This window comes from Rutidosis leptorrhynchoides, chromosome 3 (assembly GCF_046630445.1).
Source record: "Rutidosis leptorrhynchoides isolate AG116_Rl617_1_P2 chromosome 3, CSIRO_AGI_Rlap_v1, whole genome shotgun sequence".
Lineage (NCBI taxonomy): Eukaryota > Viridiplantae > Streptophyta > Magnoliopsida > Asterales > Asteraceae > Rutidosis > Rutidosis leptorrhynchoides.
Window position 1 is genome coordinate 556,870,446 of NC_092335.1, and position 17,282 is coordinate 556,887,727.

The 17,282-nt window shown below is 33.6% G+C and overlaps 1 non-coding gene across 1 annotated transcript; it reads left to right on the forward strand.

Moving 5' to 3' along the window:
* Positions 1 to 1,853: 1,853 nt before the first annotated feature.
* Positions 1,854 to 1,960, forward strand: LOC139903608 (small nucleolar RNA R71). The gene has a single exon (XR_011778418.1). It is a non-coding gene; the product is annotated as a small nucleolar RNA R71 (small nucleolar RNA).
* The last annotated feature ends 15,322 nt before the right edge of the window (positions 1,961 to 17,282 follow it).

Sequence of the window (17,282 nt, forward strand, 5' to 3'; positions counted from 1 at the left end):
TGTACCTGTATCTGTCTTCCTCTTTCAGAACTTGAAGTTCTTCTGTTGTTGGTTCGTATTCATTAGCCATGAGTGTAGCTAATAATTCAGCTTCATCAATTGGTTTTGTTCCTTCTCCTAAAGAACATTCACATGTTCCTTGTAATTCTAGAAATTCTTGTAACAATTCTTTATGTTCATCTATAGTTTGCATATAATAGCACGCATCATCTGCAGATTGAGGTTGTTGCATGGCCTTATCAACAGAAAAGGTCACACTCTCGTCATCTATACTTAGGGTCAATTTCTTACCAAACACGTCTATTATTGCTCTAGCCGTGTTTAAGAATGGTCTTCCTAAGATAAGAGGAACTCGAGAATCTTCTTCCATATCCAGAATCACAAAATCTGCTGGGAATACTAAAGTACCAACTTTAACTAGCATATTCTCTGTTATCCCTCTAGGATATTTAATTGATCGATCAGCTAGTTGTATGCTCATTCGTGTTGGTTTTAACTCTTCAAGGCCTAGTTTAACGTATAATGAATAAGGCATTAAGTTAATACTAGCACCTAAGTCTGCTAATGCTCTTATTGAATCAAGACTATCCATTAAACATGGAATTGTGAAACTTCTGGGGTCAGAGAGTTTTTCGGGTATCTTGTTCAATAATACTACCGAACATGCATCATTCATTGTGACAGCTAAAAGTTCTTCCATTTTCTTTCTGTTTGTGATCAGGTCTTTCAAAAACTTCGCATATCTTGGCATTCCTGAAATTACATCGATGAAAGGAAGATTGACGTTTATTTGTTTGAACATGTCAAGAAATTTTGACTGTTCGGCTTCGAGTCTTTCTTTTCTTTGTTTGCTCGGGTAAGGAAGTGGTGGTTGATATGGTTTAACGTATGGTTTAGGTCGTACTGAACCTTCTGGGATTTCAACTTGTTGTTCATTGGCTTTCTCAACTACTGTTTCTGTCGCCTTCTCTAGTTCTGGTTGTGGTGGTGGAATAGGATAATCAGAAATGACTGGTATAACAGGTGGCATAAGCGTCAAACCACTTCGGGTGGTAATTGTTTTGGCTGCTTCATTTTGAGGGTTGGTATTCGTGTCGCTCGATAAACTCCCTGGTTTTCTTTCACCAATTAACCTTGCTAGGTTACTTACTTCTTGTTCCAAGTTTTGGATAGAAGCTTGTTGGTGTGTGAATGATTGCGAGTTTTGTTCATTAGTTTGTTTTTGAGATGCAACAAACTGTGCTTGGGATTCCATGAACTTTGTCATCATTTCCTCCAGGTTTGGCTTTTTCTCGTCAGTTTGTGGTGGCTTATTAAGAAAACCGGGTCTTTGCTGATTGCTAGGACCTTGTTGGTTATACGAGTTATTGTTGAGCCCATTTAGATTGTATGGGGGGTTGTAAGGTCGGTTGAAATTATTCCTTGGCGGTTGATAATTATTTTGATAATTATTTCCCGACCTTTGATTCATGTAGGAAACATTCTCACGTTGTTCCATTGTTTGCTCAACACCGAAACAATCTTTCGTCAAATGTGGTCCTCCACACTGCTCACAACTGATTCATATCACGTGAATATCTTTAGTCATCATTTCCATTTGTCTCCCGAAAGCATCTATCTTTGCGGAAATAGAATCGAGGTCATGGCTAGAATCGGCTCTAGCCGCTTTAGATGAATGAAAAATTTCTTTTTCCTGATGCCACTCATGTGAGTGGGAGGCTGTGTTATCAATAATCTTGTGAGCTTCGGTAGCGGTTTTCTTCATGATGGAACCACCAGCTGCTGTGTCGATGTCCTTCCGTGTAGCGACGTCGACACCTTGGTAGAATATTTATACTATTTGATAAGTGTCTAAACCGTGTTGAGGACATCCTCTCAACAACTTTCCGAATCTTGTCCACGCCTCATATAATGTTTCATTTGGCTTTTGCGAGAACGTAACAATTTCTCCTTGAAGTCTCACGGTTTTAGATGCCGGAAAGAATCTTTTAAGAAATTTCTCAACTAAAACATCCCATGTATCAATTGCTCCTTCGGGTAACGATTCTAACCAATCTTTGGCTTCTCCCTTTAAAATCCAGGGAAGCAACCTGTGATAGATCTGTTCATCCTCAACTTCTCTAATTTTAAATAGAGTACAGATCCTATTAAAGGTTCGAAGATGTTCATTTGGATCTTCTTTTGGCGTACCACTAAATTGGCATTGATTAGTTACCATGTGTAGGATTTGTCCTTTGATTTCATAATCTGGCGCATTAATGTCTGGTTGAGTAATGGCGTGACCTTGGCCAGTGCGTGTGGCTCTCATTCGATCTTCCATACTTAGAGGTTCCTGATTTTTCATGATTGAATTTGTTGAATCTGAATCACTAGAGGATTCTGATTTAATGGTTTCTTCCTCGACAACCTCTGGTTGAATGATTGGTGGTTCAGGAGGAATAATTAGTGGTTCAAGATCTCTGAATTGTCCTTGAATATCCTCCGGGTTCTCAATTGTGAGGTCGGGTTCAAAAAATGGATTATCGGAAATTTGAATTGGAGTACTCGTTCGACTAGATGATGATTCTAAAGAAAAATCAACGGCGACAATATTGGCTAGATGTCTTGATCGAGTTATATGAGGTGAACGTATGAAAGGTGGTGAACGTTTTGCTCGGTGCATTCACTGAATATCCTATAAGTTATAAAGATAAAAATTATTAAAGTTATCAAATTAATAGTATGATGTCCCCGTCAAAACACTTAACGGCTCCGTCACTTGGTCCCACAGCTTGATCATAACTCTATATGAATTTAATAAATAACCTTGCATTCTTTATTTAAAAATGATTTCCTATAAAGGAAACCTACCAAAATGTGTAAGTTTAGAAAAATCATACATTATTACTTAACCAAAAGTTGACCAAAACAAAGTCAACAACAACCACTATTAAATGTATCAAAATAGAATGCAAGTTAATGTTTAACAAAAGCTGCCATCATAAATATGCAGACTCTCTAAGCACAGCGGAAGCAATCAATCATGAGCCTGAGAATAAAACATACGAGTAACTGTCAACAAAAATATTGAGTGAATTATAGATTTAATATTGTAAATAATATCTAATTTAAACCGTAAAAATTTATGTTTGAAAACATAAAAACTCCTTTTTGGACCACAAAATTATATGCTAGAAAACATATAAAAACATTATTCCATTTTCCTTGAGCCACCTGGTAACCACTTAACCATTTATTTACCCTTGCCAAACACAATAAATAATATACACCGAACAAGTGTATCTACAACAAATTACGAAGTACTAAACATTCTGATTATAAATTGCTAGCGCGACTAGCTCGAAATGGGGTTGTCAAACCCGATAGATCTATCCGTAGGATTCGCGTTCACTAGTAGAAATCAGTGATTACAGTTACCAGACTAGGGAATATTTTTCTTCAACTCATAATGAATAATTTAAACCAACTTCCACTTGTGTCCAAAATATAAAATAAATTGCATGTATTCTCATCCCAAAAGATTTAAAATAGAAAATGGGACTATAACTCACCTTAATAGTAATGAAGTAACCAACACAATTAAGCGAACAGTAAATGTAGTACAGTGATCAGGAATGATCACAACGCTGACCTATAAATAAAGCAGGTCGATATAAATAACTAACTTAGGTCAAGTCTTAGTATGATAGCTATTGTACATGTTGCAAGTAGTCATAGAACAATACTCAATATGCATCGGTTTGATTGGAACAGCTTACGGACACACACTTTCTATTTTTAGAAAGTTTCTATTTTTAGCAGGTTTCCATTTTTGGAAAGTTTCTATTTTTGAAAAGTTTCCAAATTTAGAAAGTTGCTATTTTAGGAAAGTTTATAAGTTAGGAAATTTTCCTTAATTAAAAAGTCAACAAAAGTCAATTGAAAGTCAAAGTCAACTGAAAGTCAACTCAAAAGTCAACCTTGGTCAAACATGGTCAACGTAAATTTTAAAAGTATAATTTATAGTAATAATATAAGTTATAACGTTTATTAAAGTTAAATATGTCTAATTATGTCATAACATAAGTTTTATTAAATTAAAATGAATTATTAAAGTTAATATAAGTTTAAATGATATAATTAATATAACATAAGTATTTAATTAATTAATTAATTAATTATTAGTCATAATGTAAGTATTATTAATTAATAATAATTTTTAAATCATATCATAAGTATTATTAATTAATAATGAATTATTAATTATATCATAAGTTTCTAATTATAATTATTAAATCATAAGTATTTAATAATTAAATTATAATTAAATAATAACTAAGTCTTATAATAATTAAATAATTATTTAATCCTTATTATAAGTCTTATTATAATAATCTCTTAATATCAGTTTAATACTTATCATAAGTATTTTTCCATTAATAATGAAGTATTATTAATCATATGTTTAATTAAAAAGTTAATTAAATCATAAATATTAATTAAATGATATAATAAATATATATCATAAGTTGTAAATAATAATAATTACGTTTTTTTATCATAAGTAATTAAATGATAATGAAATCCATTATTTATATCATAAGTTTCATAATTAGTCAAAAGTTTTAAATCAAAAGTTCATCGGGTCGTATCCTGAGCCCCGGGTGTCGGTTTTCGGCGAGCCTTACATATATCTCCGCCTAATAAAACCACCCGACACTTTGGTATACTCAAGAACACACCATAAACAGCCTACAAGTCGTGATATACAGCCAACACACTACTTGCAACTTCAATTCAATCAAAAACGTGTTTTAGACGTAACGGGTGATTCGTGGCTCGGATTGAGATGACCCGAACATGAAAGTTCGCCCCACCATCAGTCCTAACAAATAAAAACACCCTAAAGTCACCAAATATGGTCACAAAGTCAGACCAAACCTGGTTCATACCAAAATCACATTTCAATCTTAACAAAATACCATTTTGATCATAATTAGGGTTCCGGGAATCGAAACGACATGAATCCGGAGTCTAAAATTAATGTCTTGATGAGAGGAACTCATCTAGATACTTTATTTTAACTTTTATAACAGTCACCAAGTCAGAAACACACGAAAAACTGCTGTCCCAATTATATCAAACCAAAAACATATATTTACGAGTAATTCTATGCATACAAACACCATTACAATAATAATTAATCATCATACTATTAAAATAGACATCAAATACAGAAAAATAAAGAAAAATTAAAAGTTCTAGGGTTAGGGTTTATAACCTAATCAAGAAACAATTGGTATGATCGCGTAGAGAACGGAACGAGGAACGCGTTGGTGTTAATTGATTGATGATCCAAGTAATAAAATTGGTTGATGAAGATGATGTTGTGGGATGATGGTGCCGTCACCAAAGGGAGAAGGAAGAGGGAGGAGAGCAAATTAAATTTAGGTTTTTAATTAAAAGTGGAAGTGATAAAATTAAAATGCCAAAAAAAAGAAAATGGGGAGTATTACTCCCTCCCCCTTGGAATTTTGGCTGAATAGGGGTGTGTGGAGTGGGCCCCACTAGCCCAAGTTGCTAAGTGATTAATTCCTGATGGCCCGAAAGCCCGAACGAGTCCCGAAACGCGAAAACGCACTTACGCGATTAAAAATCCGGAAAGATAATAAACGCGCGACGAAAAATAAATATAAATACCCTATATAATTATATGACCTTAAAATATCATATTTAAAATAATTAGGATTTAAATATCCCAAAAACGCGACCGTTGGTTTGAAAACCGAAAAGGTTCGCCGGACAGAAATCCGCGACACGTAGAAACGTACGATTTAAAATATGAATATAAATATTCATTTAACACATAATAATTAATATATTATTACAAAAATAATGATATAGGTCATAGAAATGACGTGGCACGAATAACAGTTAACGGTCGTTAAATAATTAACGGTAAAAGATAACGGAAAAAGTAGGGTCGTTACAGTACCTTCCCGTTACGGAAATTTCGTCCCGAAATTTAAGCAGGTGCAGGGGTTTCCTCGTCATTTGGGAACAAATGCGGGTACTTCTGCCTCATCTGACCTTCACGCTCCCAAGTGAACTCGGGATCGCGCCTGGCGTTCTATCTAACTCGAACAATAGGAATTCTACTCTGCTTAAGAGTCTTAACCTCTCGATCCATAATCTCGACAGGTTCCTCAATGAAATGGAGTTGTTTATCAACATGAAGTTCATCAAGAAGAATGGTTTCATTGACCTCGACCAAACACTTCTTCAAATTCGATACATGAAAACGTTATGAAAAGCGCTAAGCTCTTGTGGCAATTTCGAACGATAAGCCACGGGTTCAATTCTTTCGATAATCTCAAATGGTCCAACAAGACGAGGACTCAAATTTCCCCTTTTACCAAAACGTATCACACCCTTCCAAGGTGAAACCTTTAACATAACACGGTTACTGACCTGAAATTCAATATCGTTCCTTCACTTATTGGCATAACCCTTTTGCCGATTTCTGGCGGTTCTCAATCTTTCTTTAATCTGTACGATTTTCTCGGTAGTCTCATGAATAACTTCTGGGCCTATGAGTTGAGCATCCCCAACCTCATTCCAACAGATAGGAGACCTACACTTTCTACCATACAGAGCTTCAAATGGTGCAGCTTCAATACTTCCATGAGAACTATTATTATAAGAAAATTCAGCCAATGGAAAGTATCTATCCCACCCATTACCAAAATCAATCACGCATGCTTGTAACATGTCTTCTAAAGTTTGAATGGTCCTTTCACTCTGACCATCCGTCTGCGGATGATAAGCGGTGCTCATATCCAATTTAATTCCCAAAGCTTCCTGTAAAGAGTTGCCAAAACCTCGATATAAATCGACTGTCTCGGTCTGAAATAATAGGTACAGGAACACCATGTCTAGAAACAATCTCCTTCAAATACAAACGAGTGATCTTCTCCATCGAATCCGTTTCCTTAATAGACAAAAAGTGAGTTGACTTAGTGAGTCGGTCAAGAATCACCCAAATGGTATCATAACCACCCAAAACTCTCGGTAACTTCATAATAAAGTCCATCGTAATACCTTCCCACTTCCACTCTGGAATTTCAGGTTGCACCAAAAGTCCTGACGGTTCTGATGTTCAGCTTTAACCTTAGCACAGGTAAAACACTTAGCCACATACGTGGCCACATCAGCCTTCAAATGAGGCCGCCAATACAACTCCTTAAGATCATGATACATCTTTCCTGAACAAGGAATGAATGGAGTACCTAGACTTATGAGCCTCATCTAAAACAAGTTGTCGCAGATCACCAAACTTCGGAACCCAAAGGCATCCCGTAAAATACCGAGTACCATCGGTTCGTACCTTTAACTATTTACTCAAGCCTCGGACCTTCCCGTTACAAAATTATCCTCCTTCAAGGCTTTTTGTTGTGGCTCAAGAATCTGCCTTGCGAGGTTTGTTCGAATTGTCATATTCAAGGCCCTAAACCTGCGAGGTTCAGCCCCTTTCTTTACAACTTAACGCATCAGCCACAACATTGACCTTTCCCGGATGATATAAAAGCTCACAATCATAATCATTCAACGTCTCAATCCATCTTCATTGCCTCATATTTAATTGTTTCTGATCAAGGATTTGTTGAAGACTTTTGTGATCGGTGTACACCGTACTTTTGACCCCAGAAATATACTGTCTCCAAATCTTAAGCGCAAACACAACAGCTCCCAATTCTAAATCATGGGTTGTATAATTATGTTCATGAATCTTTAACCGTCGTGCCGCGTAGGCAATGACTTTCTTTCACTGCATCAAAACACAACCCAAGTCTCGGCACGAAGCATCACTATAGATAACAAAATCATCATTACTCTCAGGTAGTGATAATATCGGTGCAGAAGTTAACTTCTTCTTCAGAGTCTGGAAAGCAGACTCTTGTTCACTCTTCCACTCGTACTTCTTCCCCTTATGCGTTAAAGCAGTCAGAGGTTTCGCTACTCGTGAAAACTCTTGAGTGAACCTTCTAATATAGCCTGCCAAACCTAGGAACTGACGAATCTGAGTAGGAGTTTTCGGAATTTCTCACTTCCAATTTCCTCAATCTTGGCAGGATCAACTTGAATTCCCTGTTACTAACAATATGTCCAAGGAATTGAACTTCTCTTAATCAGAAAGCACACTTAGAGAACTTGGCGTACAACTCTTCTTCTCTCAATAAATCAAGCACCAACTTCAAATGTTCTTCGTGCTCTTCATCACTCTTAGAATAAATAAGGATGTCGTCGATGAAAACAATAACGAATTTGTCCAGATAGGGTCTGCACACACAGTTCATGAGGTCCATGAACACAGCAGGTGCATTTGTTAATCCGAACGGCATAACAAGGAATTCGAAGTGACCATAACGAGTGCGAAAAGCGGTTTTCAGAACATCAGATTCTTTAACATGCAATTGGTGATAACCAGAACGAAGATCAATCTTAGAATAAATGGACGAACCTTGAAGTTGATCGAACAGATCATCAATTCTTGGAAAAGGGTAACGATTCTTAATAGTACGCTTGTTTAACTCGCGATAATCAATACATAATCGGAACGAACCATCTTTCTTCTTGACAAAAAAAATAGGAGCTCCCCAAGGGGACGAACTGGGATGAATGAAATATAGTTGCAACAATGAAGGAAGAAATATATGGAGTAGTCACATCGGTGGCATAGATATTTAAGGCAATTCTCTCAAAGGAGATAACGAGGATCATGGACTTCAAAGTAAATTTTCATTACATTTCCGAAAGGAAGATGTACGGAAGGTGTGATCTTTAAACGAGGGTGAACTTCCTATCATAAGGAGCTAGGAAATCTAGGATTCATCCATATTCTTAAATTGATGTGCGGATGAAAAGAACGCGAATTATGGGTTATAAATGGCCGACTTCAGGTGAGATGAATCTCCAAAAATAATTTCGTGCACCTCAAAGTATTGGATCATAGGATTGATGTTTTCGAGGGTGTTGCGGTTGACAGCGAATATTGAGAGTCGAAACTCCTCAAACGGTCTAGTGTAATATATATATCCATGATACTCACTATAACAACAGTTGGGGTAGAAACCCACATAGTGCCTTTTCTACAATAGGGTGACCACCGAGTGTACCCCAGAAAATTGATTTATCGGTCCGCGTTTCGGCCATGTCCAAACATAAGGGGGAAAATTTTACGAGCGCAAAGACTTTCCAACAAATTTAATAAAACCGGAATCCAAAGTGGTGTAAGAGTTTCTATCAACGAACTTAAAGGTAAGTTTCATCCTTAAACGGAGAATAAGAAGAACCTTGATCCAAACACTCTATAGCGTAATGCGAAAATTTGATAAGATCAATCAAAAGGGGTTTTGAAAAAAAAAATTAAACGTTTGATGTGACAATATAAACAGAACGAAGTTCTTGGTAAATTTAGAAGAATGTACAACGTGTACCATTTTATATAAAAAAACAAATTGACTTAGTTAAACAGCTCAATAAATGAGTGGTCTTAAAATAATTTTGGAGGTATAATTTAGTATATACTAGTCAAAATAGGTAAGGGTAAATTTATTCTTTTGAATCCATACATACATATATGATTTTATAAATTGTATACATGACAAAATATTTCATTACTTCTATTCGTCCATAAATCCCGTGAGAACCGCCCAATTAAACAAATGTGTAAAACTCCCGATGATAAAAAGAGTATCTGTATTCAGAGGTTACAAGTTAAAGTAAGATCGTGAAATATCGAGTAAAGGACTTTAATCGTCATGCGACATAATGTTATGAGGTCATGAAAACCAATGAGTTAAATGTTGTTTTGACTAATATCAGGACATAAGTCCTTGGGCCAAAACTGTTCCCGAGCGAAGCTGTTGCTAACAAGCGAGTTATGAAGGACAGAGCATGAGATAGATAATCCGGTTAAAACGAGCTTCTCATATATCAATAAATAAGATAATGAATGTTTTCCCTACCCATGTAATACATCGGAATTTCTGAATAAGTGGTGTACAAATTTTCTTTGACTCGCTTTCTATTTCTCATGTTACAATATTGGGACTTCTTTACGAATTAACGTAATATAATCACGTTGGCCTGACGCCATTATATTTCACTAATTCATAGTTCCATTCCAATAGCACTACATGAGGTTAGGACACGCGATCAACCTCGAATTTTCTCACAATTTCTCTAAAATGATTTCTTAAACAATGTGCTAAGGATAGCACAAGAGACAAAACATCAAAAGTAATGAATAGGAGTAACGATGACATAAAAATGTCTTCGAAGTACCAAGAATATCTAAAAGTCAAGAATGACGTTTTCCGGTTCAAAAACCAAAGCACAACGGCACAAAGGCACGTAATATAGCAAGAATGTTATATACCTAAACATAATAGCTGGCATTGAAATGCCGAGCCTTTAGAAGTCAAGAACGACATCTCGCGTAATATAACTCAAACGTTATATACATAACCATATTAGATGACATAGGAATGTCGAGAATTTCAGAAGTCAAGAATGACATCCCTCGGTTTCACTATCCGAGGTGTTCTTATGAAAGATAAACTCGCGTGAGTCGGAGAATACGTTTAAATCGGAATGGGAGTTCCTCCTGGATTCAGAACATAAAAGAGATGTATGTATGATAACAATATACATACCAATACGATACAAATAATCACATATAATAATATATAATAGGTCGGGCTGTAGACTAGACTCACTAATGCACCCTATTGACTCGGGTAACGACATCAATGCAGCCTAATTCCCTACAACCAGAGCTCTGATACCAACTATGATGTCCCCGTCAAAACACTTAACGGCTCCGTCACTTGGTCCCACAGCTTGATCATAACTCTATATGAATTTAATAAATAACCTTGCATTCTTTATTTAAAAATGATTTCCTATAAAGGAAACCTACCAAAATGTGTAAGTTTAGAAAAATCATACATTATTACTTAACCAAAAGTTGACCAAAACAAAGTCAACAACAACCACTATTAAATGTATCAAAATAGAATGCAAGTTAATGTTTAACAAAAGCTGCCATCATAAATATGCAGACTCTCTAAGCACAGCGGAAGCAATCAATCATGAACCTGAGAATAAAACATACGAGTAACTGTCAACAAAAATATTGAGTGAATTATAGATTTAATATTGTAAATAATATCTAATTTAAACAGTAAAAATTTATGTTTGAAAACATAAAAACTCCTTTTGGGACCACAAAATTATATGCTAGAAAACATATAAAAACATTATTCCATTTTCCTTGAGCCACCTGGTAACCACTTAACCATTTATTTACCCTTGCCAAACACAATAAATAATATACACCGAACAAGTGTATCTACAACAAATTACGAAGTACTAAACATTCCGATTATAAATTGCTAGCGCGACTAGCTCGAAATGGGGTTGTCAAACCCGATAGATCTATCCGTAGGATTCGCGTTCACTAGTAGAAATCAGTGATTACAGTTACCAGACTAGGGAATATTTTTCTTCAACTCATAATGAATAATTTAAACCAACTTCCACTTGTGTCCAAAATATAAAATAAATTGCATGTATTCTCATCCCAAAAGATTTAAAATAGAAAATGGGACTATAACTCACCTTAATAGTAATGAAGTAACCAACACAATTAAGCGAACAACAAATGTAGTACAGTGATCAGGAATGATCACAACGCTGACCTATAAATAAAGCAGGTCGATATAAATAACTAACTTAGGTCAAGTCTTAGTATGATAGCTATTGTACATGTTGCAAGTAGTCATAGAACAATACTCAATATGCATCGGTTTGATTGGAACAGCTTACGGACACACACTTTCTATTTTTAGAAAGTTTCTATTTTTAGCAGGTTTCCATTTTTGGAAAGTTTCTATTTTTTGAAAGTTTCTATTTTTGAAAAGTTTCCAAATTTAGAAAGTTGCTATTTTAGGAAAGTTTATAAGTTAGGAAATTTTCCTTAATTAAAAAGTCAACAAAAGTCAATTGAAAGTCAAAGTCAACTGAAAGTCAACTCAAAAGTCAACCTTGGTCAAACATGGTCAACGTAAATTTTAAAAGTATAATTTATAGTAATAATATAAGTTATAACGTTTATTAAAGTTAAATATGTCTAATTATGTCATAACATAAGTTTTATTAAATTAAAATGAATTATTAAAGTTAATATAGATATAATTAATATAACATAAGTATTTAATTAATTAATTAATTAAATATTAGTCATAATGTAAGTATTATTAATTAATAATAATTTTTAAATCATATCATAAGTATTATTAATTAATAATGAATTATTAATTATATCATAAGTTTCTAATTATAATTATTAAATCATAAGTATTTAATAATTAAATTATAATTAAATAATAACTAAGTCTTATAATAATTAAATAATTATTTAATCCTTATTATAAGTCTTATTATAATAATCTCTTAATATCAGTTTAATACTTATCATAAGTATTTTTCCATTAATAATGAAGTATTATTAATCATATGTTTAATTAAAAAGTTAATTAAATCATAAATATTAATTAAATGATATAATAAATATATATCATAAGTTGTAAATAATAATAATTACGTTTTTTTATCATAAGTAATTAAATGATAATGAAATCCATTATTTATATCATAAGTTTCATAATTAGTCAAAAGTTTTAAATCAAAAGTTCATCGGGTCGTATCCTGAGCCCCGGGTGTCGGTTTTCGGCGAGCCTTACATATATCTCCGCCTAATAAAACCACCCGACACTTTGGTATACTCAAGAACACACCATAAACAGCCTACAAGTCGTGATATACAGCCAACACACTACTTGCAACTTCAATTCAATCAAAAACGTGTTTTAGACGTAACGGGTGATTCGTGGCTCGGATTGAGATGACCCGAACATGAAAGTTCGCCCCACCATCAGTCCTAACACATAAAAACACCCTAAAGTCACCAAATATGGTCACAAAGTCAGACCAAACTTGGTTCATACCAAAATCACATTTCAATCTTAACAAAATACCATTTTGATCATAATTAGGGTTCCGGGAATCGAAACGACATGAATCCGGAGTCTAAAATTAATGTCTTGATGAGAGGAACTCATCTAGATACTTTATTTTAACTTTTATAACAGTCACCAAGTCAGAAACACACGAAAAACTGCTGTCCCAATTATATCAAACCAAAAACATATATTTACGAGTAATTCTATGCATACAAACACCATTACAATAATAATTAATCATCATACTATTAAAATAGACATCAAATACAGAAAAATAAAGAAAAATTAAAAGTTCTAGGGTTAGGGTTTATAACCTAATCAAGAAACAATTGGTATGATCGCGTAGAGAACGGAACGAGGAACGCGTTGGTGTTAATTGATTGATGATCCAAGTAATAAAATTGGTTGATGAAGATGATGTTGTGGGATGATGGTGCCGTCGCCAAAGGGAGAAGGAAGAGGGAGGAGAGCAAATTAAATTTAGGTTTTTAATTAAAAGTGGAAGTGATAAAATTAAAATGCCAAAAAAAAGAAAATGGGGAGTATTACTCCCTCCCCCTTGGAATTTTGGCTGAATAGGGGTGTGTGGAGTGGGCCCCACTAGCCCAAGTTGCTAAGTGATTAATTCCTGATGGCCCGAAAGCCCGAACGAGTCCCGAAACGCGAAAACGCACTTACGCGATTAAAAATCCGGAAAGATAATAAACGCGCGACGAAAAATAAATATAAATACCCTATATAATTATATGACCTTAAAATATCATATTTAAAATAATTAGGATTTAAATATCCTAAAAACGCGACCGTTGGTTTGAAAACCGAAAAGATTCGCCGGACAGAAATCCGCGACACGTAGAAACGTACGATTTAAAATATGAATACAAATATTCATTTAACACATAATAATTAATATATTATTACAAAAATAATAATATAGGTCATAGAAATGACGTGGCACGAATAACAGTTAACGGTCGTTAAATAATTAACGGTAAAAGATAACGGAAAAAGTAGGGTCGTTACAAATAGACTTTTCTGATTTTGCCCACGTTTCGAATAGCCAATAGATGCAGCAGGTAGCTAGGACCCTTTAAATCAGAAATCCACAACTCGCCACTAACAAATCCAACTATTACTACGAACCAGAAAATTTGGATGTCTATCAATTTAACCGCTTATAATAATTTTTCGTCAAAATTTAAAGTTTTTTTTTTATGTCCTAAAAACTAGCGTGTAGAAATGAAAAATAGAAAAAGCGCGTAGAAAAACAAAAGAACTAAAGTTTTACGTCTAAAACTTAGCGTCGAAAAATCTTAAAACTAAAAGTTGCGACTAAAGGTCTAAAGGTAATAAAACTTATAATGCAATTCTAAAGGAATAACGGCAATTACTTAAAGTGGCACTAAAATCTATAAAAAAAACTAAATTCTAAAGTGGCGTCGTAAAATTATAAAACTTAAACTAAGGTAAAATGAAACTAAAATTATAACTACGAAAAAAGGTATCTACGTATATGATTTTTGATAGAGTTTTTAGAAAAATAATCGAATTTCTAGTAAGAATGATTTTTTTTTTTTTTTTTTACACGAAAGTTACACACACCCTTGTTTTGATGGTGGGAACTATTCTGGTTTCTTGCCTTCTTCTCTCTGTTACTTTTTGTTAGTCAAAGATAAACTTCCAAAATTAAAATTACTCGTATAATTTAAATTTTAATTTACATTTACATTTACAACTCTTGGATACGGAATAGAGACACACATATCAAGAGTCAAAAGACTCTGACTTGTCACATGCACACAAGAGTTACGTCCAAATTTCTAGTAGTAAATTAATAGGATTATTTAAGGTCACCAAAAGTATGTGCATGTGCGTTTATTCTTTCTCTGTTGAATTGTGAGTCATTTAGGCTATCGAGTAGTATAAATATACACTTGACTTAGTTTTATCTACACACTATAACTTAACTACTTGATTACCTAATTACTAACTATAATTATATAAACTTTATATTTTTTACAAAATCTATCAATAAAACTAAAATAACATGTTTTACTTATTAATTACTAATTACTAATAAAAAAAAAAATATTTACCACTAGTGCATGTCGTTGTAGTATATTATTTTAACTTTAAATTACTGACAAAATGACAAGACACAGAGAATAATGTGACTTTTGATGTTCAACCAAACTAAAATAATGTTTTACAAAACGCTTTTTTGTATTAATTTAAAGCTATAAAACAAGACCCAGGCGGGAATACTTACCACGCAATACTACCTAAAGTTAATATATTATACACAAATTAACTAAACTAATTAATTAACTAAAATAAACCCGTTAAGACACTAAAAGTGTGCTCGGCAGCGGCGCCAAAAACTTGATGTGTTTTCTAGGGTGTAAGAAACGGTTATCAGTTTTATATTATTTACTACAGGAAATTACCTAAATTAAACTAAAACACAATAGGCAAGTATACCTATCGTATAGTAATATAGCTAGGGTAAAGTCCGGGAGGTCGATCCATGGACACTTATATTGGGTGCTTTACTAGGTTATCTAGGTAAATTAAGTAACTAAGTTAGATTTAGTAATATATAGTAATTTTAGTAACTTCGGGGGATTTACCGTTTAACGACCGGTTTGTCTTTTTAGCTTTTCTTTTTAATTTAAACAACAAGATAATAAATTTAAACTAGATTATAGCAATAAAGTAAATAAAAATTACTACGGTAAATAAATATTACTTTAACTAAACAAGATGAAAATACAATAAAAGAGTATTATGCTTATTTAACTTCCGTAGTTACGATGTTTGACTTTTATTTTTTTACTTTTTTTTTTACCCTGGGATAATTTTCCTTGCACCCGTAGAATATTTTATATGTCCACCTGGAGTTGTCCAGCGCAGTCTTATAATTACAAGAATCAAATGCGAGTGTCCTCGTCATTTTATCTTGTAACTACAGTTAAATATTCTAACTAATTACTATTTAGATGGTTTGACGCGGTTGTCACGTATGTCAATAATTACACCAGTTGTCACTAAATGTAACACACCTTAATTTCAACTAGCCTTTTAACCATTAATCCATTCACCTATCCATTTCAATGAATAATTTACCATGTATATAAGTAACCCGTCTTCCGTGTCTGGTCAACGTATGTGATTATTTATACATATAGTAAATTATAAATAGTGGTAATTTAACTAGTTGTCCCTTAATTATTTTACCATACCCATTAATAGTTAAACCCCAATCTCCCTTAAGGTCGTTCTTTATCTAAATATTAATCATTGTACAAATTAAATTAACTCATTTCCTATTTTTAGTCAAACATCATAACTACTTGGGTTAAATAAGCATAATAACAAATTAGTTACTAGACATGGTAAAAAGATAAATAAAACTTACACAAAAGTTCATAGCTTCCATTAATTCAACGCGGTAGAAAACTTCAAATTCAACACCCGTACAATACCAAATAATAACACACTTTTTACTACGGAGGATAACAGTAAACTGAATTGTATTTCAAACTACTACTATTAACTACTACGGAGTACTATTTTTTTTTTTGTAAGTTTTGAACTCCCCTTTTTAGGTTGGTCTTGGAAATGGTTTATGTAGGCAGAATCAGGGACCAGTGACCAAACTTAATATAGTATTTTAATCCAGTGTAGTGTGACTCAATTTCCATTGTACCTAACTTGTAATATATTTAATTCCATTGCATCTCGTGGGTATGAGCTGAATTACGTTGACTTTTATTGATAATTTGGGGTAAACATTTAAATCAAAGTTGTAGTGCTCTGAGTTAAGAATGTCTGGGCTTTGGATTCACCTATTTTCGAGTCCGGGTGATTTAGTTATGATTTTTTTCGTACAAGCGCGCAGAATTGGTGATTTCAATCTTTTTAACTTGTAGTCTTGAGGCGCAATGTTTTGGTCTTTTGTTGCTCATCGGAAATCTTCATTTTGTCTTCATTTTGAGCATTACTTCATTGATAATCCATAATAACATTTAATTCGACGCTTTATATATTTTAACCAATTACAACCCGAAAACTACTCAAATACACATAAAATCATAACATTAAGGACTGATATTGCGACTAATAATATGTTCATTTTGAGCAATATCACTACATCTACTTTGTGTTCCTTAGACCACTCTTCCTCAGGTATAAAGATTTTAGTTTTTCTATCAT